Source organism: Aythya marila (assembly GCF_965140915.1).
Source record: "Aythya marila genome assembly, chromosome: Z".
In the NCBI taxonomy this organism is placed as follows: Eukaryota; Metazoa; Chordata; class Aves; order Anseriformes; family Anatidae; genus Aythya; species Aythya marila.
The window spans coordinates 9,493,874-9,520,166 of NC_139080.1; the positions used below are offsets into that span (position 1 = coordinate 9,493,874).

At 52.5% G+C, this 26,293-nt stretch overlaps 1 protein-coding gene across 10 annotated transcripts in view; it reads left to right on the forward strand.

Annotated features, from left to right (window-relative positions):
* Window positions 1–26,293, forward strand: part of CNTFR (ciliary neurotrophic factor receptor) — a gene marked incomplete at its 3' end in the record, with an annotated part of 175,304 nt that overhangs the window by 59,391 nt on the left and 89,620 nt on the right. The window contains exons 1-2 of one of the 10 annotated variants that reach the window (XM_082784084.1): window positions 9,652–9,707; window positions 9,927–10,102. The exons of 6 other annotated variants lie outside the window; for them this stretch is intronic. 3 more of the 10 variants (XM_082784087.1, XM_082784083.1, XM_082784085.1) reach the window with 3 other exon arrangements.

A 26,293-nucleotide genomic window follows, 5' to 3' on the forward strand; every position in this document is an offset into this window, starting at 1 on the left:
GAGACTCTTGAAAACACGATCTGTGCACTTGAAAACACATCCATGTGTGACATGAGTACCCTCAGAGTGCTGGGACTTTGTGTGGCTGTGGGTGCTGCCTTCACTGACGCGCTTAGTGCTTCATCCTACGATAGCATCCTTGGTCCTAACCCTGCAGCAGTTGAATTCAGTCTCCCCTGCGTGTTCCCCCCTGCCTGGGGATTTCCCGTGGTTCCCCATACCCTCTCTGCATCTGGATCCAATCTCTGCATGTGATGAGAAGTCGCCCCGAGCCCAGGACCCTGCTGCTGCCACCGTTCCCCCTCTCCTGCAGCACAGGAACGGTCTCGGGGATTTGGTGGTGTCAGGAGGTCCCTGCCGGGAACCAGAGATTGCCCAGCAGTTCCCCTGGATTTATTGTCATTAGTTCTGGTTTATTTCTCCGAAAATAAATGCTGATTGAAGTAGCACAAAAATATGGGAGGAAACAGTCTGAGGGAGGCTGCGGAAATAAAGGTTTAGAGATCTCGATGGGTCCCCCCTCCTCCTCTTTGCTCCCACCTCTGAAAAATACAGAATTATAAACCCTTCTGTCTTTATTTACTGTAGGGCCTACAGACTCCTTCCATCGCCCACACTGGACAATCTGGGGAGGCAAACTAGCAGAAAAACAGTTTTCCATGCATTTGGAGATGGGGAGGGCAGAGCTGGGAGCACCTTCACCCTTCCCCGGGCTGGAAACTGTTGCGGAGCCCCAGAGCAAAGCCCGCGCCTCCCAGGTCACTGGCCAGAGCTTTCTCTTCCTCTCCTGCCTGCAGCGCCAGGGAAGGTCTTTTGGGGACCGGGCTGGGACCTGCCAACACTCGGGTTCACGTCCAGGCTCCGACACGGCGTTTTCCTGTGCGACCTCCGGCCAGCCTGCCCCGAGGCATCCCGCTCCCCCCAGCTCCGGCGCGGATAATTCTCCCTTCCTCTCTCCCTCACCATCTGAAGTTAGTTTCCTCTAGATGACAGGGGTCAGGAGGACTCGGGTGCTGAAAGATCAGCATGTGCTTTCCTGGATCGGGGCCTCGCATTCCTCCTGCGCGTCCAACTGGATGCTGGACCCCTCCTAGGCTGCTGCTCTGGGTTGTGCAATGCCGGACGCTCATCCAGGCCCCTGGGATTGCTTTGGGACGGAGCTGGTTGATGGCTTCTCTGTCACCCGGGGTGATTTAAGAGAGGGCAGCAGCCTGCAGTGCCTCTGTTAGAAGCTCTGGGCTTGGTGTGGGAGAAGGGTCTGGGCTTGCTGTCCTGGTCCGTGTGCTGCTGCCTGGGCTCGCGTGGCTTTTTGGGGGGATGCCGTGATGGGGGACGAGACCAAAGCCGCAGCAGCATCCTGCACCGTGCCACGTGGGGCTGCGCTGGCCCGCGGTCCCTGCAGCAGCTTTTCTGTTGGCAGGAAAGCTAGATTTGATCACACGGATAAATGCAAGATTTAAAACAGAGGAGCAAACTCTGTGGGCTGGGCTGGGCTGACGGTGACTGTCGGTGCTCGGTCCTATCCCCAGCCGACACATTTAACGCACTGGTCTGGGACGGCAGCTCGAGTCTCTGCCCTGCTGAGACAGTGCTCATCCTTGTCTCTGGGCTGGGAAAAAGCTTCTGAGAGGATCTTGGAGGGGACCAAGGTAAGTCACATCCTCGTCGAGCTGTTTGCGTAGCTGTGGGTGCTCATGATTGCTCCGACAGCTCCACCTTTCCCTTTTGCCAAACACCCAGGTCAGGCATCCCTCTGCGCCGAGGGAGCGGGCACCCATTTCTTGGGGCGACCCTGGGTAAGCATGCAGGAGCCCAGCTCATGCCATGCTGGCCACATCCCTGATGGCAACATGATGGAGCACGCGGCGGCTCCGGGCTGTGCTTTTTGGGGTGCGCCAGTGACCCACAGCCCCTGTGCTCCCACCTTGGCCATGTCCCCTCCTTCTCACCGGCTCCAGCCCCAGCCCTGCCACCCCCGGGTGCTGACAGCCCGCGGCACAGAGCCTCTGCCGTCACCCAGCCCTTTGTTCGCTCGACCGCCAGCCCTGCGCTGCATGCGTTTTGTTATGGTGCCTCTGAGACACTGACAACCTGCTGACATCCACATTTATTTTATTTTTATTTAGTTTTGCTCCGCTGCCCCCGTCACCCCGAACCCCGGCACCGAGTCCAACTCCCCGTTAGCGGTTACTTGACATCTCACCGCTTCCTGCTGCTCCGAGGAGCTTTGCAGAGAGCTTTAAGGCTGCCCCTGTGTGTCCTCAGACAGGCAGAGCATCAAACCTCATGCAGACAGCGCACCGGGGCAGCTGCCTGTGCCGGCCCAGGGATTTACTACAGACAGTTTGTTTTCCCAAGGAAGTTAGTTTCCAAGATAGCATCTGGTTTTTATGAGGTCTGATCAAATAAGGTGGTATGTGTATGAGTGTGTGTGGTGTGTGTGTGTGGGGGGTGTTTTTATATTTGTACGCCTGTTTTTAAAGTTTTATAAATAGCGGAGTGATGAGTTGCTTGACTCCTTTCAAAACTGCATCTCTTGTGGCCATGATTTTGCTGAAATTATTACTGAATCCAGAAAGCAAGCCGTATCTCTGACCTGAGCAAAGGGCTGTGTGGCTACTCATACCTTGCAACCCATTAGCATTGGCAGGAGGTACTGTTATTTTCAACACCGATGCAGAATTATTCTTTTGGTGCCTTGCCCATGGCATGAGAAGCAGTCAGCCGTGGAGGTTATGGGTGAAAAACAGATAATTTTGCAAGCAACTTGTTGGCCCATTGAAGCTATTCAGCAAATAGTAACAGAGCCGTAATGTGTTCTTGGGGGCTTGTGCTCACTTTGCAAATAATTTGCCTGGAATAAAAAAGGTTAAAGGTTTGAATGTGCTTTTGTAGGCAAAGCTGCGGAGAGAAGCTGTGTGCAAGTTTCCAAAGGGGCTCTGGGCTTTCATCGGTGTGCAGCGAGTCCTACGTGGAGGAAATGGTAAAAAAAGGACCAGAGGGAAACTTGCTGTGGAGATGATTCTGCTTGTGTTTGTTTCTTTTAAAGCTCCGGTTGAAAGGAAGAAAAAGAGAAATGAAAGCACAACTCTCTGGTGTTGCCTTTAGGAGGGATTTCTTGGCAGAAAATTTGAGAGGGGAGGAAAATTCACCAAAAAATAGTGTAGTAGGAGAAGATGGGACTCTATCTGTGGCCTGCTCATTAATGGGTGATTAATAAGTGATGTGCTAATGGCGCATGGGGACCTGGTTATTTGTGTCTTCCCATCTGGGTAGGTTTAAAAGTGTCTACACAGCCATCTCATCTCATCTATATTTCAATGCCATCATCTCCCTTCTTCCTTCTTTCTTCCTTCCTCCACGTGCATCACTTTCACTCCCCCTACCCCGGACGGGGCAGGCACGGACTCATGGTGCGGGGTTCAACTCCTCCAGATCCCACCGGTGCTTCGGCCAACCCTGCCATCCCCGGGATAAAGCCATCCCAGCAGGACCTGCCCTTCTGCTGCCTTTTGGAGCTGCTCCCCTCTCCCCCCAGCCGGCTCCTCGGGATGCCAGCGGTTAATCCCCTCTCCCGCGGAGCCCACCCTGCCGACAGGGATAACGCCGCGGCGCAGCCGCCCCTCGGCACATCCCCGGCTCCGGGATTTGTTTTTCATTTCCGCTCTCTCCTCTCGCCCCCCTCTTTGAGAGGCGAGGGTTTGGCAGCAGATCCTGTCGCCCCCTTTGCTTTCCTGCAGAGGATCACGTCTTGGGGGTGTTGTGTTAGCGGCGACGGGGGGCTGAGACGAAGCTGCTGGATGTCTTCTCAGGGAAGGCATTAAAAGCAAATCTGCGCCTTCTCCCTCCTTGCTGCTCCTCTGGGGACCACCACCACGCTTCCCCAGCTCCCTCCCTTTTTTTTTTTTTTTTTTTTTTTGCTGTCCTGTGCACTTCAGTTTTTCTCACAAATCATTTTTGTATTTCTGAAAACTGGTACAGGACAGGGAGGCGAAATGCCAACCCTGCGGGACAGACAGGCAGCATAGTCGGTATTTGCACTGCTTTAGAACAAGCCAGCATCAGCTGGATCCAGGCTTTTCTTTGCAATATCAGAAAAGCAATGCCTAGATGCAAGAGAAATGCCTCTTTTTGGGATATGGGATTAATGGCTGATTTAGCATCCGCACCCAGACCTCATCTCTCAGCTAAGCCAGCAGCCCAGTGTCATTGCATTCATTTCTGGTTAGGTACCAGGTGTCCTGAAGGCACTTCTGAAACTTGTCTGCGTTATGAGAATATGGTGCTGCATTCTGACACTGGCTTTTATGAAGATCGGGGCGGCTGGTGTTTCACACAATGAATTTCTCCCCTTTCTGCTCTGGGAACGGCCAGGAAGCAGTTTATATAGAGGGGAGGATTTGGGGACAGACAGCCTGTGTGTGTGTGTTTATAAGAGAAACGGGAGAGGTAAAGCCTCCTGACAGCATGATAAAGAGCCTAAGAAAATAAAGCCTTGAGCTTTGATTGAAAGCCTGGATGCTGCTTTGCCCAGAAAATGCTACTGGTCAGTGTTTGTGCTGCTGCAAGCTATTTACCCAGTGCCTCCTGCCAGCACGTGTTTACATTGCTCCAGAGCAGCTCGCTTTTACAGCAGGGACCTGTCTGTTCACTTCTGGCTGTGCCCAGCCCTGCCACCCGAGGACGAGTTTTTTTGGGGTACGGGGACATTCAGAGCTCCCGAATGATGAGCAACACCAGGTCCCCATGGTGCCAGTGGCTTCCTGCACCAAATCCGCTGTGTGCATGCTCTTGCCTTGTTCAAAGCTGCCTTTCTGGGACCATTTTGCAAGCTGCGCTGCTCCCATGCACATTTCTTACCTTTAGCTGCAGTGTTTCTGGAAAACAGATGCAAAGTTTTCATGGGAAATTGTTCTAAGGTATTTGCTTAGCTCTGGTCATGTGTGGCGGAGGAGCGCACGGTGCCTTGCGGTGACCCAGGAGTCTCTGCTCAATTATTTGCCCATACAGATAAGAGATAAATGCCTTATGTTGCACACTTGTTTTTCCCAGTCTCTCATTTGGGATGAGGTGAGCATAAGCAGGGATTAGTTTGTTAAGCTGCGACAGTTCATTAAACTTCTCGGACTTTTTCTCTGCGTTTCCTCTCCAGACAGTGCTGGTGGCTGAGCCGAGTGTGTGTGCAGATACTGTGTGACAAGACAGGCGGTGGCAATTTTCATGATTTCAGTTTCCAAACACCCTTATCTATTTGCAAAGCCCACAGAGTGCCTGCAAGAACTGTTGCATTTCAGATACTTCTGTTCCTGAAAGCCTGTGGAAGCTAAGTTCATTTTTCTTGGCTATTTTTTACCTTGAAGCAAGCCTCTTTTTTATTTTCTTATTTTTTGAAAACTCTTGGCTTAGATGTGTAAAACTTGGTGAAATTAATGGGAGCCGTGCCCTGAATCTCCTCTGCAGCTTCTACATTCTCTGACTTGTAAACAAGGAGTCTGGTTTGCAGTGGGCTTTCGACCCACCAGAAGAAAACCCCAGGGTTTGCAGATAAAAGGAGCGATGCTCACAGCTCTGCCCTGTTCCTCTGCTAACGACCAATTGTGCTAATTGTTGTTCAAAGAGCCTGGCGCTGAGATGGGTTGGATCCTGCGGGCACCTCCTGGGCTTTGCAAGGAGGCCACGGCTTGCAGCACTCGCTCAGGCTCTAGCAAGGGTTTGGGTGCCCCGTCGGGTAGCCCTGCATGGGAATGTGCTCCCACTTGTGTTTTCCCAACGTGAAAACTCCTCTTTGAGCAGAAACGATTTGCATGCAAAGCCATGCTGCCCCAAGGCGGGTCTCACCCCGCGCGGAGCACAGAAGGGGCAGCTGAAGGGAAGACGTGTGAGCATCTCTGTGCGGCCACAGAAATCTCATTTGATCCTCTGTGGTGGGAAAGGAAATGGAGCAATAACCCAGGACAGTTTAATAGAGTTGGGGTGAAATACGGCTGTTTTTGTAAGCTGGTCTCTGTGCAGTGAGGGCTCTTTAGCCCGTTTGTTGTGCTTGGCTCTGCTCGGGATGTTGGCACCAGCTGCTCTGCAGGTGCACATGTCTTTGGCAGGAAGGAGCTGGGATTTGGGGATTCGCCTTGGTCGGGCTGGGGGAAAGAGGAAAAAAGCAATGAGAGATGATGTTTGTCTCTTGCAGGAGAGGGAGACGCATCTGTGGGAGGGGGAGCACGCAGCCCGGGTGCAGCTCTCATCCCAGAGCCAGGTCCTCTCCTGCTGGCTCCTTTTCACTTCCCTGGACCAAGCAGGAGCAGATCCTTTAGGGTCAGGAGCTGCAGAGCCTGGCTGAGGCCAGCTCTTGTGAGAAGTTTGTATAAGCTGAGGGCAGATGAGATGGGGAGTGATAATGAGCATTGGCAACGTGTCCCCAGAATCATGAAAATGATGGCAAGGGGAAACATTTCTAGAGCTGAACCCATAGGGATGCAACTTTGGCTGGCCCCTGGCAGAAAAAATGCATTTTTGGGGTGTGCGGTTCATGGGAACCAGCACCCCGAAAGGGCAGAGCATGGGCACGAGGTGTCCCCTTTATGCATTCTTGAGGGGTTTTCAGCTGGAGGAGATTTTTGCATGGCTAATCTGATAAATGTCTGATAAATGTCTGATAAATGTGGCAATGCTTTGGGGTCTTACCAAGTCCAGGAGTCAAGTGGGGCTGGAGCTGGGCACAGGGGGCTTTGCCATCCTTCTCCCCTGGCTTCATCCACTCCAGCTGCCCCAGCCTCCAGGCTCCACACCAGTTTTGGAAAATGGGGGCAATGCAAGCATACTGGGAGCCCTCCCAGCCCCCAGGTAGGGACCATTGGGCCCCGCAGGGAGAGGAGGAGAGGTGGCTGGCATCTCCTCCAGCAAAACCCCGCAGCCAAGCCAGCAGCAGCAGACCTCCGAGCGCTGGCAGCGACCCAAGGCGTATTTGCTTCCTGCCACCCTTTCAAATTAAGAAAACGATTCATTTTATTTCTTTAATTTTCCAAATGGAAGTGAATTGGCCCTGCTGGCAGGTGCCTGATGGACGTTCCCTGCCACCTCCCGAGGGGGAAGGAGCTCGCCTGCCACCCTCCTTCTGCAGTGGGGACCCAGCCTGGCTGGTCGGGGTTTGGGGGACACTTTGTCCCGTGGGGAGCAGACAAGAAGCACCCAGGTGTCCCACCACGAGTAAAACAATCTCAGTGCTGAGAGGTCTTTTGGGGCGGCAGAGGGTGACAAAGGTGACAAAGCAAGCCGTGGCCCCCTCTCAGCTTCTCCTCCGTGGTGTTTTATGAGCGTGGCTTTTCCCCTCGCTTTTATTATGCTTAGCAGAGTGTTTCTCATGCATAGTCCCCTGCCTGCCTCAAGGGGACACTATCAATAAATGACATGGGCTTCACCGGGAGGACGGTGGAGGGTTCTCCCTTGCAAGGAGGCACAGGGGTGGGATGCTCCCAGCGCCCAGCACCACCACTGAGTGCCCGGCTGGATGCGTGCATCTTCCCAGCTCCACACAGCGGTGCAGGGCTCTGCTGCGCCGGCTGCAGCGACGTCGGGGCCAGGAGGTGGCAAGGGGGAGATTATCCCGTCTGCACGGCGGCAATTATCAAATCTATACGCCGTGTCAGTGACGTGAACCGCAGCCAGGCACTCGTGGATGGAGTGTGTGGCATGTAATTGGGTCTGGCTCCCCGATCTCTGTTAAATCTCATAGATCCGCTCCTAATCTCCCGCACCGTAGTCGCTCCTGGAGCTTTTTTTTCCACCTGCTGCTGTTTTTCTTGGTGCTGTCTCTCTCCTCGTCTGCCCTCCGCTGTCCCCCCCCTGTGCTGGGGCTGGGTGTCAATGCAGAAGCTCAGGGTTTTCAGGTTTTTCATGGCATCCCCATGCAAACTCCCAGGGTGGTGGGGTGCTATCAGTTGCATCCCCTCTCTGGCGAGCTCACCTCTGTGCCAGGAGCTGGGGTTGAGCTCTGCAACAGCTACAGTGCTCTCATCAGCAGGAAACAAGCCCAAGAAACTTGCTCTCCCCCTTGCGTTGCCCATGGAGATAAAAGCTCTGCCACCTGACAGCGAGATAAATTTGAACTCTTGCTAATTCTGGGGTAAAAAGGAAGCTCAGCAGCTGGGTTTCGTAATCCTGCGCGGGTGAGTTTTTCTGGGAGCCGCTGGTGCCGGCTCATTTTTACGTGGGTATTAGGGATGTGACAACTTAATTGCAGAGACTTCTCCAGAGGGGGAGCGGAAATCAATAGGTGTTGGTAAGGCGCTCGTTTTGAGATAAAGTCTATTTGTAAATTATAGTCATTTGTCTCCTTGCCACCTCCAAAGCAGTTAATTGTGAGCTGCCCGAGGCCCGGAGGGGTGCTGGGTTCTGCCCCGGATCAGAGCCGAAGCTTGAGCATGGGGTGCCCGTGCTGCAAAGGGCAGAGCTCGCAGAGCTCGTGGCCCCACGGTGCTGCTGCCACTCTAGAGGGCTGAAGGTTGTGAATTCAAGCCCTAAAGTGTGTCCTGTAATCCTTTTCCTGGCCCGGAGGAGCGGCAGCCTATTCAGTTACCAGGGCAGGGAGGGCTGTGGGGTGTGCACTTCCCAAAGGGCAGCCCTAGGCTGGAGGGAGAGCGGCCAAAAATACTCGGCTTATTTAGGGACTCGCCCTCCGAGGCTGGAGTGTAGCTTACTAAACAAAAAACACCCTGAAACTAGAGGCTGAGGTTTGCACACTGGGGTGAAGGAGAGGCTGGCTCTGCCCCAGATGGCTGCTAGCACAAACCTGGGCGCTTCCCTGCTCTCATCCCAGCCCCGCGGGGACGTGGCTCTCCTCGCGCTGATGCTGCTCAGCCTTTGCTCTACAGGTCCTCAATCAGCCACGTGCTGAGCTTAGGGGTGTGTTGCAAGCAGGAGATTCAAGGAGCTCCTGCAGTCCCTGGATGTGGTCGGGGAGGGAGCAGATGGGCTCTGGGCCCAGCTTTGGTGTTGCATGGACAGATGGACACACATTGCCCCCACCCTGAGTGCATGCCGCAGATTGCTGCGTGCTCAAAGCAGTGCCCAGCTCTTTGGGGCACCAGTAGTGAGCAAATTTCAGGGCCACCCTGCACACTGTGTGCAATGAAGCCACCTTAGGAGGATGGGACAGCTGGAGGTGATGGGGAACACCTGCAGAAAGCACGTCTACCAGCCCTGTGCCAGCACCCCCAGAAATACCTGCGTGCGTATGTATTTTTGCATACGGTGGAAAGGTCTGAACCAGCGCCACGTGTTTCCTACTCCACTCTTTGCTTCAGGCATCCTTTATTTTTCTGTTTATTCTCTCTGTCTTTTCTGGCCCTTCCCCACTCCCCATCTGTGCGAGCACGACCTCCCACCACCGCAGCCCCGACCTGCACATCCTGGGCTTGGAGGCTTCCTGGGGGCCAGCAGCCTCCCTGCACTGCTCCTCGCTGGTGCGGTTACACAGCTCTCCTCGGCACCCAAAAACAGCAAGCGACCAGGGAGGACAGCCCTGAGATAAGCAAATACAGCAGGGGAGGGCAGTAGGGTATTCCTCCCATCAGGCTGTTCGCTGGTTTCAGTTTGGATAGAGGGTTCTTAGAGCCTTCTCTGGAGGAAAAGGCGCACGGAGGATGGAGGAGCGTTCTTCAAACCTTATGGCCAACCCAGAGTGAGGGCCTCCTGCCTCGGGGCCGAGGACCAAGGTGGGCACGGGGAGGTTTGCAGGCAGCCAGCGAAGCCCTGCAGGTGGGAGCTGGATGCGCCAGTTGTCTGTACGTGTGAGCGGACACGCGGGCTGGTGCACCTCGCACCGGGGCGCGGAGGAGGCTCGCAGCCTCCCCGGGGGCATGGCCGGGCGCACGTGACGGTATCCGTGCCTTGCACGCCGGCCACGTTGATCTCATGTGCTGAGCTCCTCGCAGGCACCCGAAGGAGTCATCGAGTGCGTGCTGATCACCGTGCGCTGCCAAAATCCTCTGGAATCTGCTCCCCTGCGCCGCCCCTTCCCAGGTCAGCGGCGGGGGCTGCGGCAGCAGGTGCTGAAACCCGTCCCTCCTCGCGACCTGCCTCGCTTGCTTTTCCAGCACATTTTCCGGAGGTCAGTCGTCCCCTCCCCGCCGCTGGATTGCTTTCCTGCCCTTCCCACCTGCTCCTTCCACCCGGCAGCTTTTTTGGAGCTGGAGAGAAGCCTTGAGGGGGGCAGCGGGGGCGGAACATGAGTCGAAGGAGAAATCAATCCCGTCCTTGCTGGGGCTGAAATCTTGGAAACACTGTGCTCCCATCCAGCGGCTCTCGAAGAACCGGGGCCGAGCATGGCACCAGCTATTTCTGGCCGCTGGCAGCTATTCCTGGCCCTGACCTGAAGCTTGGTCCTTTCCCTCTCCTTCCCTGCACACGAGGGCGAGCGGAGCTTGGTGCGTGGAGGGGGCAGGCAGGCAGCAAGCTATAAATAATGGCACTTGTGGGTGGCTGCTGGGGAAGGCACCGAACAGAAAGCATCCTGGCCCCATGGGCAGCTGGCACTCCCTGCCCTGTCCCCTCCCCAGGATGAGCAGGATGCCACGGAGCCAGCGCCGTGCTTTTTTTGTATGGCTTTGGGCAAGGGGAGGGATGGGTCCGAGCTGTGCAACCACCTCGCACTTGCAGGGCTCCCTTGTTCGTCCACCTCCTGCACACGGGATGAGCTTGCCAGGTTCAGCCAGCCACATCTACTGATGGATGGGGCAGAGGCAGCTCCATGCCACGCAACTTGAAGCTTCCCGAGCAGTTTTTTCCTGCTCTCCCTCCCGCTTTGCGTTTCCACGCCCTCACTTTCTGTCCCACTGCCTTTCCACCGTTCCTGTGCTCTCGCCTTCCCTCCCCACCTCTCCCAGTTCCCCCCTGCGCTTTTCACCTCTCCTTCTCTCTCTCCATCACTCCCCCGCACTCTCACCCACTCTCCTCCCTGCTTCCACTATTTTTATCCTCCTCCTACCCCATCTCCTCTCTCTCCTTTCTCTTCCTCGTGCTCCCCCCAGGCCCCTCTCTGCAACCGGGTACCGTTTTGCTCTGCAAACACCAGCTGCCTTGTTTTTCTAGCATCGCGGTAAATGTTTCCGCAGCGCTGTGGAGATCTCCGGAGCTGCCGAACAAAGGGACCTTTCATTTTAGCAGCGGGATGGAGGGCAACCGTGCTGCTGGCCCAAGAGGTCGGCAGTCAGGGGGCTTCCCTGGCCACATCCAGCCCCCAGGTCGGGGAGCGGGGCAGAAGCCCATGGGGAGGACGGCGCTCCTGGAGCTGCTCGGGGTTTAGATTGTTCCCCCTCCCGCCTCTCCTGCTGCAAACCCGATGTAATCGTAGCAGGAAATTAAACATTTGAAGCGTTAACGTGATAATCTGCTGGTTTAGGCTTTTGGGGGCTGGGAGCTGAGCGTGTTTCTGCTGCCCAAGTGCCAGGAGGGAAGAGGACACGATGATGACAGGCTCCCCCTGGCATTCCCACCCTCCGGAGAAATCTCAGGGAGGGCTCTCCTTCAGCTTTCTCCCCTCCGCCCATCTTCAGGCTCCTGGTTGGGATGGTGTGGCTTTTCCTTTGGCCCCGATAGCCATATCTCATTGCTCATGCTGGTGGGACCAGGACCAGTAGTTAAACCCATTGCTCGGGATGAATTTCTTGGTGCTCTGATAATGCTGGACCAATCAGCTCAGGACCTGTGCACATCCCACATCCCTAAGGCAGTGGTTTAGGAGCATTGAGGCTGGAAAGGAAATAAATAAAAAGGTGCCATAAGCTTTCAGAGATGCAAAGAGGTCCCTGAAAAATCCTCCCTCGTGTCCCTGGGGCAATGAACCCTGGGTGTCACACTGTGAAGAAGGTTCAAGCTGCACTCCAGGAGCACCGTTCCTCACAGGAGGGGTGATGCTGGGTGAGGAGGTGGAGGTCTCATCGCCAGAGGTGGTGAGGAGCAGGGCAGACCCCGTCAGGATGGCTGTGCCAGGCAGGATGCAGAGTGCATTGCTCTGGGTGGGTTGGGGAACCAGGCAGGCGATGAAGAATGCACGTCCTGTTGCCTTGTCTGGGCTCCTCAGTGGTCTATAAAGATGGCTGTCATGAATATATTATGTTTTTTTAATTCCTTTTTTATGTCAGACTTGGATTGTCTAATAGACGCTTGCATTGTAATTTTTTACTTTAATAGGAATCATTTGTAGAGAGATCTGCTGAGCTCAGCATCCCGGCTGGAGCTTTTGCATTATCGGGAGTTGCTGTCTTTGCAGATGGATGAGTTTCAAGGATTTCTAAATACACAGGCCTATCTGTCTAAACAAAAGTTCAAACGCCGTGCAGTTCACTGGTTTGGAGCAAATGTCAAATGGGCAGGGACTGGGCCACCGCTGCTAAACAAACCTCTGTCCTGTTTTCTTTTGCGCCAGCCGTGCCTGCATGATTATATTCCAGTGTTGTGTGGCTGTGAGACTGGGTTGACCAAGTGTCTTTGGAAGATCTGGTCATTTGTGGGCAAGGCAGAGCCTGCTCATCCTGGACCAGAGAAATGGCAAAGGAGTGAGCGACCCTTTCTAAGGAGCATTGGTCCTCTCCAATGGCTGTGGGTGCTCGTCTCGTGCTTTCCTAAATAATGCCCCAAAATGGGGCATCCAGAGCCACTGGCAGTGGAAGCAGGGAAAGCTGTTGGTGCATCATGAGTTTTAACTGCAGCATTTCTGATAAAAACACAGCTGTTTGCAGACAGACATGCCACCAGGAGATGCTTTTGGGCTGTTGCCTTGCCCCTGTGCCTGTATCTCCAAGGGCAGGCAGAGGGGACCACACTTTCCCCAGTCGTGCCTGGGATAAAAGTGACTTTTGGTTTAAAACAGGCAAGGCTGGGGGCCAGGTCGCATCCTGCACTGCTTCCCTGCCTGGTCCTGGCCCCTGTCGGGCAGGCTTTGTGGGATGGAGATAGCAGCCTGGCGTGGGAGACAGGAGACCTTTTTCCCTGACACCTGCATATGGTGCGACTTCGGCACGACCTCTCGCATCCGGTGTTTTCTGTGTGTTTTCCGAGGCGCTTTGCATCAGCTCCTTGGCCAGTGCTGGGGAGGACTGGATTGGAAAGGAAAGGGATTTTCATACTTCATCTTTTTCTCGCCGGGGCCTGAAACGTGAGCGCCTCCAAGGCGTTGCCGAATGAGGTGGTAATGTGTTCATCAGCTGGGAAATCACCGGGCCTCGGAAAAACGGGAAGGGGAGAGATGGAGAGACGTGCAAGGGCTTTAGGCTGCAGAGGGAGGATGTGGGGAGCATGGTGTGGAGGAGCATCCCAATGGCCCTGCACTCGGCAGGGTGTCCTGCCTCAGTTTCCCCACCCCAAGCTGTGGCTGCCCTTAAAGATGCACTGGAAGCCACGCTCCCCACCCAGGGTTGAGGGAGGCATGGGAAGAGAGAGAACCCAAGTCAATAACCACCTAGATACAGCTCAGAGGTGTAGCAGGGAGCCTGCCTGCTGCAGGGCATGGGTTGACCCTTGGCTGTGCCCAGCTGGGACCGGTCTCCTGCGGGGAGCAGGTTGTTTTCTCCTGGCTGGATGTGGCTTTAGTCTGCAAGACCTCGTGCTGGCCACGGTGGTGACATTTCCCTTGCTTTTCCTGCTCTGTTCCCCAGGATGTGTTGGTACCACTGTGCGCCATCAGGTCACCTGAGATACCTTCAGAGCGTTTTGGTTGTGCTCTTGCCTTGGGTCTGCGCGATGCTCGAGGCAGCACAGCCCACGTGTGTAAATAAATCCACCCCAAGTGCCTTTCCTTTTCAGTTTTGTGGACTCCTCTACCCTCCTGATATTTGAGGGTAAGGAGAAACGTTCACCGGCCGTCTCTCATTGCTCCCTACCCCTCCTTCCTCTTCCTGTTTACCCGCCTCCTTTTCATTACAGTCTCCGACTTCTCCGTCTCGCACTCTGCTCTTTCTCTACATCTCATTGCTTTTATTGCCTGTCTCTGAGCAGAAACCCTTTTCCTCTGTCTTTTTTATGCAGGATATCCAGAATTGATTGGAGCATTCCAGGTCAGGCCACACCGCTGATTTACACCAACACGTATTTTATAATCCTCTGCCTTCATATATAACCTAACATTTTGTTTGCTGTTTGAGCAGTGGCTGCAGAGCGAAGGTTGACATCACTTTGCTGGCCGGTTTCAGCTAATTTAGACTGCAGCAATGTGTGTGATTAGTTCAAAACACTCCTTGCAGCGAGCGGTGCCGTGCATTTATCAACACGCCGGGCTTCCTCACTGCCTCGTGCTGCTGCTGGCTTTGAAGGTCTCTGCCATCCATCATGTTCTTGATTAGCCTAAATAATATTGTCATCTGCCAGTTTTTCCTCCTCATTGCTCAGCCCTCTTCAAAGCATTAATAAACAGATTAGAGTACGTTAATCCTCATCCAAAACACCGAGGTGCTTCTCCAGCAGGCTGCCTCCGTGCAGAAAGCATTCAGACCTTTCCAACAGGCTGGGGACGCACGCCGCTTCTTTGCAGAGGCAATATTGGGTCACTCTGCAAGAAACTGGCCCATGCCAGCATTTTATAATCCCATCTGCTGCTCCAGAGTGAAATACCTTTTCTTCAGAAATGTCATTTTGGCCATCTATGAAATTCAGGTTCTCAGACATAATTAAGAGCGCAGTGAAAGGCAGTAGAGAAAATGCTGTTGCTTTTATTACAGATACAAACACTTTTATTTTCTGACATTCCTACAACTCTGCCCCGTTCACATTATGAATGATTAATATTGGTCTGCGTGACTAAATATGGTTCTAGTGCTAATACTTTCAAATGCAGCTATTGTGCATTTAAATGGCAAGGGACTTTTTAGTAAAATACTTAGGATTTTGGTTTCATGGGAATAGCAGAGTTTAATACGAAAAGTGTAGAGTATTATTGATGAGCGATATGGTGAAATTATGTATGTGGACATATGCTTACAGTTACATCAATAGATGTTATTAATGTGTAAAGATATCATTTTTATGTTTCTTTTTTTCCAAAGGGTTTTGTGGTTAGCTTATTTTTTGAGCTTATTGATGAAAGAATAGTATTTATTTTGAGAAGTCAATGATTCAGATCAGGGCAATTTTTTAATGGGCTGTAACTTCTAAACAGAGCAATAAATTTTTGTTGTCATTTACAGAAGTATTTCCCTTTGCACTGAAGATGAATGTTGCAGCCTGCAGGTCAATGGCTCAGTTCTCCCCGAAGGTGAATTCTGGAGGAGCTGAGCTGGGATCTTCACAGTGGAAGCAGCTGGCAGCTGAAATGTCTTTAAACTTTGTGTTATTTGGGAAAGGAAGCAAAGGAAGAGTGATCACAACCAAGTTCACCATTTTACTATGTATTGCCCAAATTGAAATAAATATAATTTTAAAGAGCAGAAGAAACAGCAGAAACAGCACAACCATGTCCTAGTTTGTAGCCTTCAGCTTCATGCAAGCAGTTTCTGCTCTGGAGGCTGCATCAGCATCAGCAAAGCCGTGCTTCTTGGAGCTCTCTCTTCCCTTCTGCACTTGGGTTTTCTGCTCATGAATATGCCCTGGCAGTGACTCTGCTGGTCATTGCTGTGTGAAACCACATGAGTTGTGTTTGCTTTAACCAGCTGGCTGATGTTTGTACCGGGCAGCCCACAATCGCTGTGCTGGTGGAAGAGTGGCTGCTTGCTCCCTCTTCCCTTCCTTGTTGTTATTTATTTATTTTTTTTCTGTTTTACTTTTAACTCCACTGTCTATCTCAAGCTGGGCTGTGGAAAGGCAGTGAAGTGCACTGCAGCTTGCCTGCTCTCCAAAAAGCGAGCAACCTGCTTTTGGAGCAGGAGGAGGCTTTCGGGGCCCTATTAGGTGTCCAAAGCATGTGCTTTGTCAGCTTGATCTCATTCTGCTTGAGCTGCTGCAGGTGTCTCATAGTTGTTGTGGCTGGTGGGTCTGTGCTTGCCCATGAGGACTTCCCCTGCCACTGCCCATGCCTCATCTTCTGATGGCCCGACTCCTTCTGGCTGCCTGGTGTGCACAGCTGGGGGAAACACCTCCACAGAGCTGAGGAGAACTGGGGGACACGGGCATTTGGCTGGGTGGGAGCTCAGCACCCTGACCGCTGTGATGGCTTGGAGGTGCTTCCTGGGAAAAGGGAGGAGAGCATCCTTCTTTGGAGGGTGTAGATGTCACATCTCCTCCACTGGTTCTGTTTTATCCATGGGTCATGCAAGTGGTGATTTTTGTAATGCTAGGAAAGAGGTTGGAGAGGTGGTGGTTTGGTTTTGGTTGTCCGTGTAGTGGCGAGACCAAGTTTCTGCCCTAACCATGACTTTGGCTCACATCCTCGCTGCCCAGACTCCCACCTCGTCCCCTAGCTGTAGGGAAACCAGGAGGTGCTTTTCATCCATTTCCCCTTTTAGAGGATGGCGGTAGCTCTCCTCTGCTCTGATTTTACTCACCAAATAGGATGAAAACAGATGAGGTCAGTGGCGTCTATACAGGCAGATTTGGCCTCCATTTTCTGTTTACTAGGACTGCATTAGTTATGAATAATGGTGCGTCAAACCACTCGCTCCAAGCAATTTATTCATGGGATTTGGCCCCGCTCGCTGTCTGCGAGCTGCCTGCCAGCAGGGTCTGATTTTTAAAATACACTTGCAAGCACGCAGCCGTACGCCCGAGCTGCTCGTGAACGCATCGGGGCCCCCGGGTGCTGCAGGGTGGGGGTGGCAGTGCCATCAGGGCACCGTGGCCGGTCCCCAAAGCCCCTAATTCAGTGTGCAGAGGGGCAGAGGTGGTGTCTGTTTGCAGCAGGGTGCAATTAGATAGATGGAAGAGGAGAAGTGGCGGGAGGCTTTAAATATTCTTCTTTCTCCTTTTGCCCAGGGGACATCATTATGCTAAGCTACGCACACGCACGCGATCCTGAACCTTTAAGGCAGGAATTCCTTCCCCGACTTGAGAGAGACGGCAATGATTTTGAGTTCGTTTCTCGCCGTCTGGCAAATTTTACGTCTAATTTTTGCTCTGTCACATCCCCGCAGAATAACCATTGATTTATATCATGGCCGAGCCCAGACCAAATGCTTTCTCGCTGGAGTACGGATACCTGTATTCTCTCCAAGAAAGGTTTCTGCTCCCCACGCTTTGATAAAAAGGCCAAAACTAAAGAAACCCCCACTTGCTGTGATGTCTGTGGAGAAGGGAACACAATAGCCCATGCGTGAAGGGAGGCAATCGCGGGTCAGGTCTGCTCACCCGTCGCCGGTATGATGTGCACCGCTCGCTATTGTTTTCTGGGGTATTGCACTTTTGATTGATTGCTTAATTTGTGCGCCTGTGTGATAGTTATTGTCATGTGATGGCTCTTTTGTCGTGCTGGACTGAACGTTTTTATTCTTGGGAGACAGTTCAGGCTCCGAGATGCTTCCCAAGAATGCTTGGGCTGATGTTCCCAGGGGCCATATTTGGAAATCCCAACAGTTTTCTCTTGGCCAAAAGCACCAGTTGATTTTAAGGGACGTTTTGTTTGCGTTACAGTGTGAGTTTCTGGCCCCTGATGTTCTTGGAGGGGGAAAAAGAAAAAAAAAAAAAAGAAAGATTCCCAGCTCACAAGACATTTGCACTAATTAAACAGCAGGGAATTTGTTGCTCTTTGCTGGTTTGTTTTTTCGGCTTCTGTCAGGCTTTTTTTGCACTCGGGTTTCCACAAACCTTGTTAGCACAGTTGGCAGCTGTCATGCAACGATGGACGGACTCTTCCTCTCGCCCATGAGATGAGGTTAGTGGGATGCAGAGCGAAGACGAGGGACACAACCTCACCACCCAGTTCATTTGCCTCAAGTTCAAGGTCCCTTCCACGGGCTGTCCTGAAAGAAGGCTCTCCAGTTTATGTGGGGGTGAAGTATTTCAGGAGTCTGTCCTGGTCCCTTCCCTTGCTGCCTCCGTCCCTGGCCATGGAGGGAGCTTTGGGAGATGCCAGTGTCCTCCAAGAGGCTGCAGACCCTCCCCTAGGGACCACTCTGCACTTGGTAGCCCTATGATTTTTTGGCCTTTCCTAGCCTTTTGGGCAAGGAGAAGCAGACCAGGCGAGGCTGGACTTTCTTTCTCCTTTCTTACATGCCCACAGTGTGGTTGGTATTAGATCATTTGCCCTTGCCACCTGTGTGGGTTGTCAGTGTAAAGCTCCATCTTGTTTTCCTCCTCCCTGAAGTTTATTTTGAGCAGTTTATCCATAAAAGCTGTAAATTCCAGTGCCATCAGGGAATCCCCTTCCTTCTGAGTAAATGGAGTCCCTGGAAAACCACCGATGGAGTTGGCTTTGCCACTTCAGCTCTCCTTAAACCTGCAGTCCAGAGGCAGGGAGACCTGCACAAGTTCTGTGCCTGCTGACACTGCTCCAAGTCCCAGTGCCTATCACCAAACGTGGACTGAGAGGCTGGGGAGAGCACAGCTGCACCCCAGTCCTCCCCGCAGTTTTGCTCTGTTAATCTTCCCAAGTTTCATTTATGGCTGTGGTGAAATGAGAGAGGGGCTTGGGTGGGAGGAGGACAGGACCCTGCGGGTGGTAATAGACGTCCTTGTGTCACTTGAGGAGCAGGGGATTGATGCTGCTGCTCGCTGTGGTTTGGAGCAAGGTGCTCAATCTGCCTGTGCCTGCAGTCCATGGTAAGTGCCCGCTGCTGGTTCCAACAAGTTCCCTGGCTTCAACTGCAAATTCCCCTCCTGCCCCTGAGTGGTTTCCCCTAAAACTCTTCACTCCAGGGGAATCTGCAGGATTTTTTTTTCTCCCTCCTCCCATCCAAAATCACGCAGTCAACAAAATCTTTTTCCCGTGCTAATCCTCGGCTATGCAGGAGGACTCATCCGGCCCCGCGGTAGTAGGGGAGAGACAGATGTTCAGCAGACAATTAGTGCAGTTGTGCAGTGCTTTCCTGCTCAAAGCCTCCACGCCAGAGCCCCCGAATAAATCACTGCGTGTGTGCCTGCGTCGCCTCGTGCCGCCAGACCTCTGCAAAATGAGCGCAGGTGGGACAGGCTCAGATGGGGGACACCGTGCTCTGCAGAAAAGTCCCCTTTCACCCCATTTTTCTGAGCCCTTTCTGCCCTCGGTACAGCAGCAATAGACATTTAACCACTGCTGAGTCTTTCTGAAGCTTTTTTCCTATGGATTATCTCCCACAAATGGCTTATTTTTTTATTTTTTTTTCGTAGAGGTTTTCCAAAGTTAAGGGTTAAGTTTTGGGAAAGAACCAACTTTTTCCAATGAGGATAGCAGCACTGGAGGTGAAGGGAACTGACAGTTTCAGCGCAGGGCAGGGAAGTGTTAGTGCCTTCTAGAACTTTTGTTTCAGTATGAAATTTTCGAACAGTTTTAGAAGGGAGCCAGAAACTGCACAGGATGATTTTAGTTGAAAAAAAAAAAAACAACAGGAAAAACAAATCGTGGCTCCTGTTTGACAAAAACTGTGCCTTTTGGCTACAAATCATCCCCAGAAATCGGGCTCTGCGCTGAGCAGGTGGTTCCCTTTCCCCTTTTTCCATGGTGATCGTGAGGTCCACTGTCAGCTTAATTGTTTCCTAGTAATTGGATAGCGTGGGCGTGATGGCATCTTTAAAAACCCAGGTCATTGGCGGGGCACCAGGGTGCAGCTGGGAGGTGCAATGCAAGCCCTGTGCTCCCAGCGGGGCTCCTCGCCTTGGCCTCAGCATCTCAAGATGCGTGTCTGGACGCGATGCTCAGAGGTGTCCGCCCTGCTAGAAGGGTTTCACCCTCCTGCAGAAATGCTGAGGGGGTTTTATGGGTTGTTTTTCCCCCGTCTGGAAAGGAAGAGAGGTGGGAATGATACTCCCCGGAGGGCAGCAGCATCCCCCAAGGATGGGACCCTGCTCTGCACCCACCCAGGCTGGAGAGGGCACAGGGGATGGGGATGACCCAAAAGTAGCCGGCAGTGCTTGTCCCCAGCTTTTGGAGGAGTTTTGTAGGTCGACAAGTGGGATAGCAACCGGAGAGCCCGAAATCGGAGCCAAATCGCTTATCCTTCCTCTGTCCTCCTTTGGGCAGCTTTGGAGCTTGCTCAATATTCACTCTGCAACACGAATGGGCTCTGTGCAGCACCTAGTGCAATGCGATTAGGCTTGTGGGGTTTTTCTTTGTTTAAGAGAAATCCTTTCAACAAAAAAAGGGGAACTTCTGAAGCGTATCATTCTTCCCCTCTTGCATATGTTCATTTTTGATTCAAACGCACTGTAGAGACCTTTCTTCCCTCGCAGAGCAAAATCCCCTGGAAAAGAGCAGAGCCTGCTTTTGTGCATTTATTTTTACCAGATCTTGAAATAATTTGTGACTTTAAAGGAGAGGAAAAAAAAAAAGGGAAAAAAAAAAAAAAAAAAAAGCTGTTCCTGATTGAGGCCTCTGAGCATTACTGTGATAGAAACAAAAATAATAAGGTAACGAGTGATTCTAACCTTAGCTTAATTAACACATCGTTAAGATCAAGTGCCCAGAAAGGTAGCGGCTCTGTGCTCTTACGCTGAACCTGGAGGCTTGGTGACCTGAGAAATGCATTGCAATTTACTTCTTATTTAAGTGTTTGTTCTCTAGCCCCAGCGAGTAACCCAAGTAATTTCTCCAGGGGAGGCCTGAGAAGGGCTCAGACCCGTGTTCAGGTAGGGCTGGGAAGAAAGGAGCGACCCGAGGAGCTTCGGGGATGGCAGGGTTCTGGGGGAGCCGCCTGTGCGAGCAGGTCGGGAGCGCGGGCTGCATCCCGGGCTGCTGAGAGCAGTCAGGAAAATGGGAGCTGACTGCAACCTTTTAGTGCCAGAGCTATTTCTTGACATACGATGCAGATCGCTTTCTGATCTCATCTCCCCCTGCGCTCAGCTTGGAACCAGAAGGAGAGGTAAATGGGTCAGGATTCCCAGGGGGGCTGTGAGAAGGGCCAAAAAGCAGGCGTCCGCGGGGGAAAAACAGTCGATTTGGCAGGTCTGGAGTTCATTGAGAAGTTATTGCTTTGGAAGGCACAGGAATATCTGTTGGGAGTCATAGAAGAGTTATTGGTGTTGGAAGTTATGATGTAGAATTATGGTGGAGGATATAGAGACCCTTATAGAAGCTCAGCAAACCTGTGAATCCATCTATCTAAGCACCCTCAATTCCCACTGAAATCCTCTTGGAACAATAATAATCATTTAACAAAGGAAATGGTTTTTGACCCAGACAACTAAATGCATTTCCGCTTAGTGCTTCCCAGCCCTCGCCTGATACTCAGCCGTGTGTTGAGGTTGCCTGTTATTTTCCCAGACATCAAAGGATTTGAAGGAAAATGCAACTTGGGAAAATTGATTGTTTGCCATGAAAATCGCCCCTGAAAAGAGCAGTCTGAAGAACAATTAGCTGAAGGCATGTGAGCAGATTGCAAAGCGAAAACACAAAGTCGGTGCATGGGCGAGGATCCCCGGGGAGAGGTGTTGCAATGCCCTGGCAGCCAGGGAGCCGTTTAGGAGGACGAGGAGGGCAGTGCAGGGCTGTTAAACGTTTCCTTTCATCAGCTTTCATTACGGTGGGTATCACAGGGGGAGCTGCTCCCCACCGACCGCTATCAAGATGGCTCGGGTGAAGCCTGGGGGCTTTGTTCCAGGACGATATCACACAGCTGAAAGAGCAAAGTGGGAGCAAACTGCTCGGATAGCTTCCTCTGGGATTTCCTCCGGATCACCTCCGTCCCGCAGAGCGGTTTGATTTTGTTCAAAGTGACACTTTGCGGCAGAAAGCTGTCAAATCGGAAATGTCACTGGGCTTTACTGGGGGAGAGGGGAAAGAGCATCATCGTGCCACAAAGCCCTGGCTGGGTGGCAAATACTTAATGCTAAATACTAATTTGGGGTTATAAAAGCTAGCTTTCCACCTGCAAGCGAAAATGTGGCTTTCCTGAGGGTGAGGAGGGCAGGAGAGGGATGGAGAAGTAAATCCAGCCTTGTCCAGCTGGGGCTGGGAAGAGCCACGTCCCCTGCAAGGCCAGCGCCCCGGGGCCCTGCGGAAGTGCCGAGTTCATTTTGCTGTTGCCAGCTCATTATTTTATTTTTGTGTATTTCGCACCCAAAAGAACGATTGTGCTGAGGAGGGATCAATAGCTCAGCCGAGCGTCGAAGTTATTAACTCACAAACAAACAGCGGCGGGCTGAGAGGAAGGAGGAAGAATGTCAATTTTCTGTGCAAATGTTATTGCAGGGAGCCTTCAAAGGAGTGTTTTATTTAGCGAATCAGGGCTATCAGAGACAGTTACTCCCTTGATGTGAGAAAGGGAAGAGCAGGGAATTGAATAATTTATCTGGGAATGCATCTTGGGGAGGTAGACCTTCAGGCTGAAGGGTGATCTGAAGGGAGCAGGGTTGTGTGTGAGGAGCAATCCTTCTCTTCCCCGTCCACCTGTCCTCCCCTCTTTGCTCTCACCAGTGGAAAAGGCTCTGCTGGGTCCCCTCTTCCCTCAGCAGTTTTGGGGATGTTGGTGTTTGCAGGCAAAAACCTGACCTGATTTTTTTTTTTTTCCATAAGGGGGAAAAAAAGGGCTGGATTGTTAAAAGTCCTCTTGCCTCGGGGCTGCACAGTAAAACCTACCAAAGGAGGGCTGCATCCACTGTGCCCTGGGCACTCCAGCACTGAGAGGAAATCAGGGCAGGTTTTTAAAGCTTCATCCTTCTTTTTCTTGGGCTGCCATGCCAGAGCTTCACATCGCCTTGCATCCTTTCAAACTCGCTGCGAGGAAGAGTGGCAGTGGGCTGGCAGCTGGGCTGTCCCGGCTCCCAGCGGATCCAGCCAGGCATTAAAGTCTTTGAAATCCCAGCCCTTTTCCCCTGTTATTTTCAGAGCTGGTGGTGACTCAATATGTAAAAAATATTACCAAGGTTGGAGCTTACGCTTGAAATCTCAGCTGCCACGGAGGAGGTGGTTTTGCACCGCATAAACTGCCGCTGGTATCCTGCCACATCCCAAAGTTGCAATGTACCGTGCAACGCGGGGCGTTTAGGAAGGAGATGGAGAAAGTCTCTATTTCATTCCCCTCTGCTCTGCTCTTTTTCCTGCTGCACCAACGTCAGGGGGGTTAGGGTTTGGGGGTTTTATGCTGTGGTACGGCTTGCTCTTATTTAAGCTTTTGCAGCCTGTCATTATTGGAGCTGCAGCGAGCTTTTCCCTCAAGGTCAGCAGAGACCTGGGGAGCTGCAGAGAGGCAGGGCAGGGAGCGGTGCTGCACCTCTGCCCTGGCCCCTTCCTTGCTGTTTCTGCTGTACAAACCCCAGCACAGACATGGTCTTAAAGTTCCCATACATCTTTGGGTGAAAAGCTCGGTCCTGCCTCAGATCAGTGCTCCAGTGTCAGGAAACGAAAGGCAGGGGCAAAACTGTTGCATGCCACCGCCTGCATTTTGTTCTTGGGGCTGTGCTGAGGCTTTATCCCTCAAGTGTATTGCTGGGATGCTGGGGACACAGAAGCAAAACCCTCAGCATCCAAGTGCATCCTCCTCCTGCCCTGTCCTGTCCTGTCCTGTCCTCTCCTCTCCTCTTCTCTTCTCTCCTCTCCGGGTGCAGGCAGCGTGCCGACAGATGGCAGGTCCTCAGGAAAACGGAGCTGACATTTCCAGGGAGCGTGCGGCCGTTTTGCCTTTACAAGCCGTAAAAGCAAGAGTGGAAAAAGTGCCCTTCTGCTGCCATGCAGGCACCTGACATTTAAGAAAACTGCATGCGATTAAGGCAAACATCTGCCGGTGGTAGGTTTGCTCCGCGCGGTCGAGCTCTTCTGCAGGGAGCCCAGTTTCTGTGCTGGGCAAAGAAGTCCAGTTGCATTGGTGCAGCGCAGCCTGCCAGCTTCATTATTCCAGGCACACCACTGATGAAAAGCCTTTTCCCCAGGTAAAGGGGAAAAAAGAGTGAAGGCTGTTATTGGCTTCACAACCAGCAAAAAAAATTGCCCTTGGATGAAGCTGCAAAATCTGTCCATAAAGCCCAGAATTTTATTCCACATGCAGCAATTCATTTTTTTATTTTTTTATTTTTTAAAAAGAGCCAGCCCGTCACATTTTTGCAGAGCTCTGGTCCCAATCAAATAGCTGGACTGGGAGAGGCATTAGAAAATGGGGGAACAATCTCGCGTTAGTCCATTGGGAAAGCTAATAGACCTTTTCCATCCCAAGTTTGCAGGATTCTGGGATTTTCGCAATAGCTGCTCCACTTAAACCACAGCTCTGTGCATTGCCTCGCTCAAACTGACGGCTCCTTCCCCTGCAGCGGCCCCGCTTGTCTCATTAAAGCTCCCACCTTTCCGCTGCTGAACTGAAAATCAACAAAGGGAAATTTAGGCTGGATATCAGGAACAATTTCCTCAAGTTGACTGTGAAAGCGCCCCCGGGGAGCAGCAGCGGAGGCTTCGTTGCTTGCAGCGTTTAATGGGTTTCCCATCTCGTTGTGGGAGGGAGGCTGGGCAGCGAGGGCTCCTGGGCTCTCCCCAAAATACTCGCAGAGCCTGGCAGAGCAGGGCCAGGGGGTGTGAAGAGGGGGAGCTGAGATCAGCGACCACCCCCCAGTGCTGCTGAAAGGGGGGGTGGTCACTGATGTGTGTGTTTTTGGGCATGGGATCTGCTAGGTTTTGGCACCATTTTTTACCAGGGAAGCTCCCAAAACATCTGTTCTGTGGGTATGGATGCGGCCAAACCCCTCTTGCAAATATCTGTGAAACGCAAAGAGGGGAAGGTCTGCCTGCAAAACATTGGCCAACACGTAATGCTATGACAGGCTGGGTCTTTAATTTCAAATTGGGCTTTAAGGTAGGTTTTTAGCTCAGGAGCCTAGTGTGTGGAACAGGGCAAAGAAAGACCCTGTAGTTAAGCAGCTGACAAATGTACAGTTGCTGTTGCAGGAGCTCTGAAAGGAGAAGACAACAGATTTGTGGTACTGGAGGGAGCTGAGCACTGCTGGGGTTCCCATTCTTCTTGGTACCACATCAGCATCTTACGGCTGCTCACGGGCTTTCCCCTTGCGGTGATCTTCTGAGGCTCTAAATAGGATGGGGAGAGAAACCCTAGGGTTTCTGAGGACCACCGTGTCAGGGCGTTGGTGCATGGTATCCCACAGGGAGTTTTCTGGGTGGCACATCCTTTTCTATCCCCCTCCCTATGTCCCTGATGCTGAACGGACATGGGGCAGGACGTGTAATCCTGTCCTTAAATAATTTCATGGTCTAAGGGCAAAGGCAACAGATGAGCACGGGCTGGGGGGACAGGGAACACTTGAAGGTCCCGGTCAGCATGACCAGGCAGCTCTAAAGCAGATCCCTCTCCAGATAGCTCTAAAAAAATGTACGTGATATCTCACAAAAACATGGTCAGGGGTGTGGATTCCAGCTGTGCGCTTCGGAGATTTCCGATCCTCTGTTTCCCGTGCGTGAACCCGGCGCAGTGCTCTGCAGGCCGGGCTCTGACTCCGCTCTTTGCTCCAGCCGCCGAGCTGTGCCGGGAAGCGGGACGCCACGTGGGACCCCCAAGGTCTTGCCGAGAGCAAGATTTGCTTGGCTCAGCCTGCAAAATGTTGCTTTGCTGCATGGGATGCTGCAGGGAGGTGGAAGACATCCCCCCCCACTTGGCTGCTCTTCCAGGCATGGGGCAAGCTTGCAGCTGCCCAGGAGGTGTTGGAGAAGGTGTGTGAGGATGGGTGAATGCTTGCAGGAGCACATTCTGGGGGCTGTTCAAAGCCTCCTGGGGCTGGGGTGCACAGCCACGCATGCAGATGGGTGCTGAGGCTTGGAGGGTTTCTTTGGAATAGGAAGAAACCCTGTGCAATGCAACCAGGGCTGCTCCTGTAGTGCCCCGTGGCGTTGTGCTCTTCCCAATCTCTCCACTCTCACCAGGGGCAGGATTTCATCTCCCAAAGGGGATCTGCTTCCCTCTGGGTCCAACAGGCTCGGCTCGAGGTTTATTCCCTCCGAGGGCAGCCAGGTTTTGCAAAGGAAGTGACATTTTTCTGCAACAGCGACACTTTGCCCTTCCAGAGCCGCCTGAATTCCTGCTAATCCTCCCCTCATTCGTTTCACACATTTTTCCTCGCTCTGCTCCTAGACCATGGCTCTTTGCTAAGCGTCGCAGTCAGCAGCAGGTAATTTAAGCACACATCTGCTTGCAATCTGGGAGGAAGGAGAGAGGCACTTTGTCTCTGTGAGCAGCCCTGCCGTCCTGCCTCTTTGCTTACCTGGTGGCACGGCAGCTCTGTTGCCACTCTGCAGGGCCAGGTGGAGATCAGAGCT